The following is a 7,817-nucleotide window of genomic DNA, read 5'->3' as shown; positions in this document are numbered from 1 at the left end:
TCAGGCATAATTCATTGGGCAATAGAAAGCTTCATTTACTGGGCAGTAGAAAGTTTCATTTTAATGGGGCATCATAAAAGACAGAATTAATGGGGATGGTGACCTATGACAGCAGAGGAGGTCTCCTTCATTCTTCTTGCTGCAGAACCAGAAACTTATGTGGGAGGCAGCACACAAGAGGGAAGGGGTGCAAGAACAGAGGGCCGGAAAGGAAGGTGAAAGGAAGAGAATGAAGCATGAGGACCGGGAAAAGATACCCCATGGCTTGGTGTGGAACTCTCCTAAAGACACAGTGAGTAGGGGATGCCTCAATTGACTGAAGCAAGAGGAATTAAAGGACAACTGGAACCATGAGACATTTTGTTATTCACTGCAAATGCTCTTGGTGAAGTACTCATGGCTCTAGAAAACTGTTTGCAGGTAAGTCTCAGGGGTGTTGGGGGAGGAAAGAGGTTTCCTCTACCCTCTTAGATTCTGTGGCTGGACCCTAGTCCAGCCCCACAGGGTCAGTGGGTTTTTCTCCCCATGTGTGGAGACAAGCGACTGTAGAAATAGACACAAGACAAAGAGATAGAAGAAAAGGCAGCTGGACCTGGGGGACCACTACCACCAAGACACAGAGACCGGTAGTGGCCCCGAATGCCAGGCTGTGCTGATATTTATTGGATACAAGACAAAGGGGCAGGATAAGGAGTGTGAGCCATCTCCAATGATTGGTAAGGTTACATGGGTCACATGTCCATTGGACAGGGGGCCCTTCCCTGCCTGGCAGCCGAGGCAGAGGGAGAGAAAGAGAGAGAGTACACAGCTTACGCCATTATTTCTGCATATCAGAGACTTTTAGTACTTTCACTAATTTTGCTACTGTTATCTAAAAGGCAGAGCCTGGTGTACAGAATGGAACATGAAGGCGGACTAGGAGCATGACCACTGAAGCACAGCATCACAGGGAGACAGTTAGGCCTCCGGATAACTGCGGGCTGATGTCAGGCCCTCCACAAGAGGTGGTGGAGCAGAGTCTTCTCTAAACTGCCCTGGGGAAAGTGAGACTCCCTTTCCCGGTCTGCTAAGTAGCAGGTGTTTTTCCTTGACACTGACGCTACCGCTAGACCACGGTCCACTTGGTAATGGGCATCTTCCCAGGCACTGGTGTTACTGCTAGACCAAGGAGCCCTCTGGTGGCCCTGCCCGGGGCATAACAGAAGGCTCACACTCCTGTCTTCTGGTCGCTTCTCACTATGTCCCCTCAGCCCCTATCTCTACATGGCCTGGTTTTTCCTAGGTTATGATTGTAGAGCGAGGATTATCATAATATTGGAATAAACAGTAATTGCTACAAACTAATGATTAATGATATTCATATATAATATCTACGATCTATATCTAGTATAACTATTCTTATTTTATATATTTTATTATACTGGAACAGCTCGTGCCCTGTCTCTTGCCTCAGCACCTGGGTGGCTTGCCGCCCACAGGACCTGAGGATTAAACTGACATAAAGAAGATTAACAGAAGAAAAGCATGCACATTGTGTTTGATGTTAATATTTTTGTATATACACAGAGGTATTCTTTTTTTTTTTTTTTTTTTTTTTTTTTTTTGAGGCGGAGTGTAGCTCTGTCGCCCAGGCTGGAGTGCAGTGGCCGGATCTCAGCTCACTGCAAGCTCCGCCTCCCGGGTTCACGCCATTCTCCTGCCTCAGCCTCCCAAGTAGCTGGGACTACAGGCGCCCGCCACCTCGCCCGGCTAGTTTTTTGTATTTTTTTTAGTAGAGACGGGGTTTCACCGTGTGAACCAGGATGGTCTCGATCTCCTGACCTCGTGATCCGCCCGTCTCGGCCTCCCAAAGGGCTGGGATTACAGGCTTGAGCCACCGCGCCCGGCCCACACAGAGGTATTCTTAAGGAAGAAATGAAGACTCAAAGAAGTGGATCGGGCGGAGAGCTTATACACCATTTTAACAAGGAATGATGAATTGCAAACATGTCACAAGACAAAAGGAAAAAGGGGCTGGGGCAAATTGTGGTAAAGTTATCAGATAACTCATGAGGAAACTAGTGGAAGAAGTGGGTCATTTTAGGAGGGCTGTCTGTACAGACACATCTCAGCACGGTCTCCCCATCTCTGGTGATGAGAATGGTTTCCTCTTTCTGGTAAAGAGGGGGACACCTTTCTCAAAGGATTCCACGCCCTAATTTTAGGTATACAGAGGGAAGCCAGAGAGGCCTTCTGGCATCTGCTGTTTCTCAAATGACTTCTGCTCAAAATCATCAATACATCAAAGCAGCATATTTTGGGTGGCATGTTCTGATGGCCCTCACTGTGAGGAGAAGGAAGCTGCAGCACTGACCACTCCCAGTGGGTGAATGGAATGCTGTGGTGAAGGCGGGTTACAAAGCTGGGAGAGCCAGTGTTGGTTGCTGTCCTCTCTCTCTCTCTCTCTCTCTCTCTCTCTCTCTCTCTGATAGTCTGCAAGAGTGCACAGGCAAGAATGTGTCTCCTATGAAGTAACGCAAAGTACTAGTCTGGATGAGCAGATACAAATTAAATCTATGACAAACCAAAGCAGAATGAAAAGGATAGAAAGATGGAGTCGGGGGAAGGAGAAGTGAGAAAAACAAGGTGACTGCAGGCACGAAAGAGATAGGAAGAGTTCTGTGGCCAGGACCCAAGGATCCCTGACAAGGTGGTAGATCAGTTGCCTCGAGAATAGCTTTTAACCCAAGGCCAGATCAGTTGCCTTGAGAATAGCTTTTAACCCAAGGCCATGCAAAGTGGCTTATGGCCCAGGACGCATAATGTCCTTTTTCCTACAGGAGTGTGTGGGGAGGTGTTTATAGAATGCCAGTTCTGCCTGGACTGGGGGCTGAGTTAGGAGGAAACATCACGGAGACCTATGAGTTAGGATAAGAGGAGGGCTTTGCCAGCCAGAAGCGTCTGAAGCTAACTGTTTTATGCTAAGGTGAGGGCACTCCCAGTGTAATGGCACGGTCCCTGTCCCTTGAGTTTACAGTACTTGCATGTGGTTATAAACATAATTTCCTCCCAAAGCAGCCAGATTCCCTGTGCCTCAAACCACACAGGGAGCCTGTGGTGGTGATGCTGGTTGGGAGGACCCCGCAGAGGAGGATTTGGGAATTGGCATGACCCCTGAGCTATGCTTTTGGAAGGAGAAATCTGGCCCTGCCTCACCTTGAGGACATCTGATGGGAAAAGTTCACATTTCTTTTATGTCAGTGTGTCATGGCTGGGCTGAATTAGGTGATCTCCAAGGTCATCTTCAGTCTTCTCACTGCGTGCTCGGGGATGGCACTCTTCAGTCAGCCAGGACAGGTGACTGGGAAATGGGGAAGGAGGGCCTCCTGTTGTCATGTTTCACCATAGACAAGAAAGAATCTCCTTTGAAACTTATGTGTGCACTTCACACAGGATCACATGGAGGGTTCAGGGGGTCCCCTCCCCCAACCACTGTCTCCATGAGCACAGTGCTTTATTTTTTCATTTTTATTTATTTTTGAGACGGCATCTTGCTCTGTTGCCCAGGCTGGAGTGCAGTGGAGCGATCTCGGCTCACTGCAAGCTCCACCTCCCAGGTTCATGCCATTTTCCTGTCTCAGTATCCTGAGTAGCTGGGACTATAGGCACCAGCCACCATGCCTGGCTAATTTTTTGTATTTTTAGTAGAGACGGGGTTTCACTGTGTTAGCCAGGATGGTCTCGATCTCCTGACCTCATGATCCGTCCGCCTTGGCCTTTCAAAGTGCTGGGATTACAGGCGTGAGCCACCGTGCCTGGCTGAGCAGTGCTTTAAAGACATATGTGATGCTACATGGAGATAATGCAATGAGTATAAGACCCGCCAGGAGCACATTTACCTCACCCACCAGAAGGTACAAATCAGAGGCTATTCACCCTGCAGGTCTGGGCAATCCCAAGTCAGAACAGATCTAGGCCTCTGTCTTCACCACTTTTCTTAGATCACTGACTGATAATGGGCCTCATGTTAATATTTTTCAGAGGAAAGAATGCAAAGGTTTACTCATGAGTAAATTTCAGTCATTCTCCTGTGAAATCACTTTCCAAGTAAAGAATGTACACCCCATATGTAAGTGAAGACTTTGAAGCTAGATTAGAAGACAACATTCAGGAACCTACGTTGTCTGTAGGGAGCTTCCTGAATTTACTGTTAACCCTAAAGACCTGCCGGTGAGACCTTGGAGACTATGTCGGTGGGGCCCATGACACAGAACACGGGGAGAGATGCCATCCCTTCTGCCGACCCCTGGGAGCAGCCTCTGTAGTTAGAAGGTTCCAGATGCAGGTTCTGGGGCCTCAGGCTCCAAAAAAAAAGCTCAATAGAAAAAGTCGTGGGCTGCTTCCTGTTGTTTTGCCTTCTGCTGGGTCTGGTGCCAGGAAAGGTAAGACTGAAAGGAAGATGCCATCTCAAGAATGACAGCTGGGCCGGGCGTGGTGGCTCATGCCTGTAATCCCAGCACTTCGGGAGGCCGAGGCAGGCGGATTACGAGGTCAGGAGATCGAGACCATCCTAACACAGCGAAACCCGTCTCTATTTAAAAAATACAAAAGAATTAGCTGGGTGTGGTGGCGGGCACCTGCAGTCCCAGCTGCTCGGGAGCTGAGGCAGGAGAAAGGCGTGAACCTGGGAGGCAGAGCTTGCAGTGAGCTGACATTGCACCACTGCATTCCAGATTCCAGCCTGGGCGACAGAGCTAGACTCCATCTCGGGGAAAAAAAAAAAAAAAGGCAGCTGTAGGGATCAAAGGTTGGCACCTGCAAACACAGTGATGTTGGGGGCACCCTGTGCTCTAAGAATGGCTGTTCTGGGTGACCAGTCATCCCAAGTTGCTGGGACAGTCATGGGCAAACCAGAGCAGGTAGTTGCTCTGTTATTTATAGCCATCTACCAACAAAAATTTAACCAAATCACAATGCCCATCAGGTCCATTGTACCCAGTAGTATACTTGTATTTGTGAATATCACAGTGCCTCAGCCCCTCGCAAGTCAAATGGAGACCTTATTGCCTGTATCCAACTCAGTAAAGTAGCAAATACAAAAGTGCTGAGAGTCCTTGAAATCCCACCCCCACACAGCCTGTCTTTATACAGTCGGCTATCTCCATGGAAGTTAGAAGATACAGTCGGCTATCTCCATGGAAGTGGGAGGCACTAACCCGTCTTGGCCCGAGAACAGATTAACGAATAATGAATAATGGGGTCACTTGAACTCCTTGATGTCTTCGGGTTATTACCTGGTTTCTTCACACGTCCTCCTCAGGGAAGTCACAGTCCTCTGGATGACCACTGCCAATTGTGTTTATTGCTTAATTATTTTACCTGCATTTATTTATTTATTTAGACAGAGTCTTGCTCTGTTGCCCAGGCTGGAATGCAGTGGCACGATCTCGGCTCACTGCAACCTCCACCACCCGGGTTCAAGCGATTCTCCTGTCTCAGCCTCCCGAGTAGCTGGGACTACGGGTGCGCACCACCACACCCAGCTAGTTTTTGTATTTTCAGTAGAGACGGGGTTTCGCCATATTGGCCAAGCTGGTCTTGAACTCCAGACCTCATGATCTACCCGCCTCGGCCTCCCAGAGTGCTGGGATTACAGGCTTGAGCCACCGCGCCCAACCCTGCCTCTTATTAATTACTTGTATCTAGTCTAGGCTTGTTACAGGCCTGTTCAAAGTGGATGATTTGCAACAGCCTGAGCGTGGCTTTCCTGATTAAAGAGAAATAATTTTCTAATGCTAATAAAGCATTGGCACTAGGACCAGGAATGCTAAGAGCATGGGAAGAAAACTTTGGGTGGAGAGATACAGCTTATTTTCACTAATCCGGTAATTTCACCTACGGGTGTGGTAGCTTTTAGGGCCTTTCACAGAGTGTAATGAAGAGCTATCTCATTTCTGGGTGTTTATCCACAGAAAAATGAAATCGGGATCCCAAAGAAACAGCTGCATTCCCATGTTCATTGCAGCATTACTCACAATAACCAAAATATGGAATTTACCCGTGTCCATCAATGAATGAACTGATAAAGAAAATGTAGTGTGTGTGTATATATAAAAAGATAATACATATACAGATAAAGTAGGTGGTTAGGAGTATGGATTCTGGATTGGTAGTTTAATTGCCTGGCCCTGGAAAAGGCAGTCTTTTCCCAGTAAACCCCAGATGCCAGAGCATCAAGAAAACAGAAAACAAGAAAGTATAATTAATATATTCTGTGTGCACAGATGGAGTCTTCCTTTGCTTCCCCAAAGGAAGAGTGCACAGGAGCCTGGCACTCCTGGACCTTAGAAAACCCTGAAACTGTTGGTATCTGCAGATCCTCTCCAAAGAGTTCACCAATTTCCTGTTTAAGACTGCAAGCCTGACCCCAGCATTCTGGGAGCCAAGAGAGTCTGCAGATCTCCCTGCTCAGTAAATTGTGTGTATATATATACACACACACGATGAAATACTATTCAGTCTGAAAAGAAGAAAATCCTGTCACTTACGGCAACATGGATGAATCTGGAGGACATTATGTTAAGTAAAATAAACCAGACACAGAAAGACAAATCCTGCATAATCTCACTTGTATGTGGAATCTAGAAAAGTCAGACTCATAAAAACAAAGTAGAATGCTGGTTACCATTCTATACCATATCTATATCTATGTATCTCCTATTGGTTCTGACTCTCTGGAGAACCCTAAAACACATGGCAACTTGAAAATATAAACTGGTTCACAAATTATTTAAACAAACTAGTGAATGATATATATTAAATCGGAAGGATAATAATTGCTACCAAGGATAGGGTGCCTCCTTTGTGCTCAGTGCTTTTAAATATGTCTCCATCCTCCACTTTGGGAAGCCAAGGCAGGTGGATCACCTGAGGTCAGGAATTCGAGACCAGCCTTGCCAACATGGTAAAACCCCGTCTCTACTAAAAATACAAAAATTTAGCTGGGCGTGGTGGCGGGCACCTGTAATTCCAGCTACTTGGGAGGCTGAGGCAGGAGAATCACTTGAACCTGGAAGGCAGTTTGTGGTGAGCTGAGATCACACCACTGCCCTCCAGCCTGGGCAACAAGAGCAAAAAACAGTCTCTCAAAAAAAAAAAAAAAAAAAAAAAAAGTGGAAGCCACACTGAGGTAAACCAAGAACACAGGGGTTTAGCCAAATACAGCTCAGGCCTTAAAGCCAAAACTACACATGCATCACTACCACTTACCGGGAAGTCAGCCCTTATCCTATGGCACTATTATAAAAAACCCCATTTCAGATGGCAACGCATGTGACTTAGTTGGTGCCACCTGGAGCAAAGGTCTAGGATGAACTGCCAGGTTTGCACCAGACAGGGTGAAGTCTTAGGAAAGCATCTGTCTAACAGGGTTGGTCTGAGGGTGCAGGAGCTAGGACAGTTTCTAGGTAATGCAGACCCTTTTTGTTTCTCAAAAACAAAGTCAGTCAGTATGGACAAGAAAAGGACAACTAGTATAACCAAGATATCTTACCTGTCCTACCTGTTGGCATCACTGCCTACAAGGGAACTCATCTGGAAGCTCGTTCTCAAGGTGCCATGTAAACTGATAGCAGCAGCTACTCAGTGCAGTGTTCACCAAAGCTAACAGAGTTGAGGCTTCTAAGACCTTACTTGGTATTATCTAAATGGATTAGTCTGTTCTCACACTGCTACAAAGAACTACCTGAGACCGGGTAATTTATAAAGAAAAGAGGTTTAATTAGCTAATGGTTCCACACGCTGCGGAGGAAACACGGCTGCAGCAAGAGGCGGGGAGG

This window comes from Chlorocebus sabaeus, chromosome 3, assembly GCF_047675955.1.
Source record: "Chlorocebus sabaeus isolate Y175 chromosome 3, mChlSab1.0.hap1, whole genome shotgun sequence".
In the NCBI taxonomy this organism is placed as follows: domain Eukaryota; kingdom Metazoa; phylum Chordata; class Mammalia; order Primates; family Cercopithecidae; genus Chlorocebus; species Chlorocebus sabaeus.
This window is presented reverse-complemented; position numbering follows the sequence as displayed.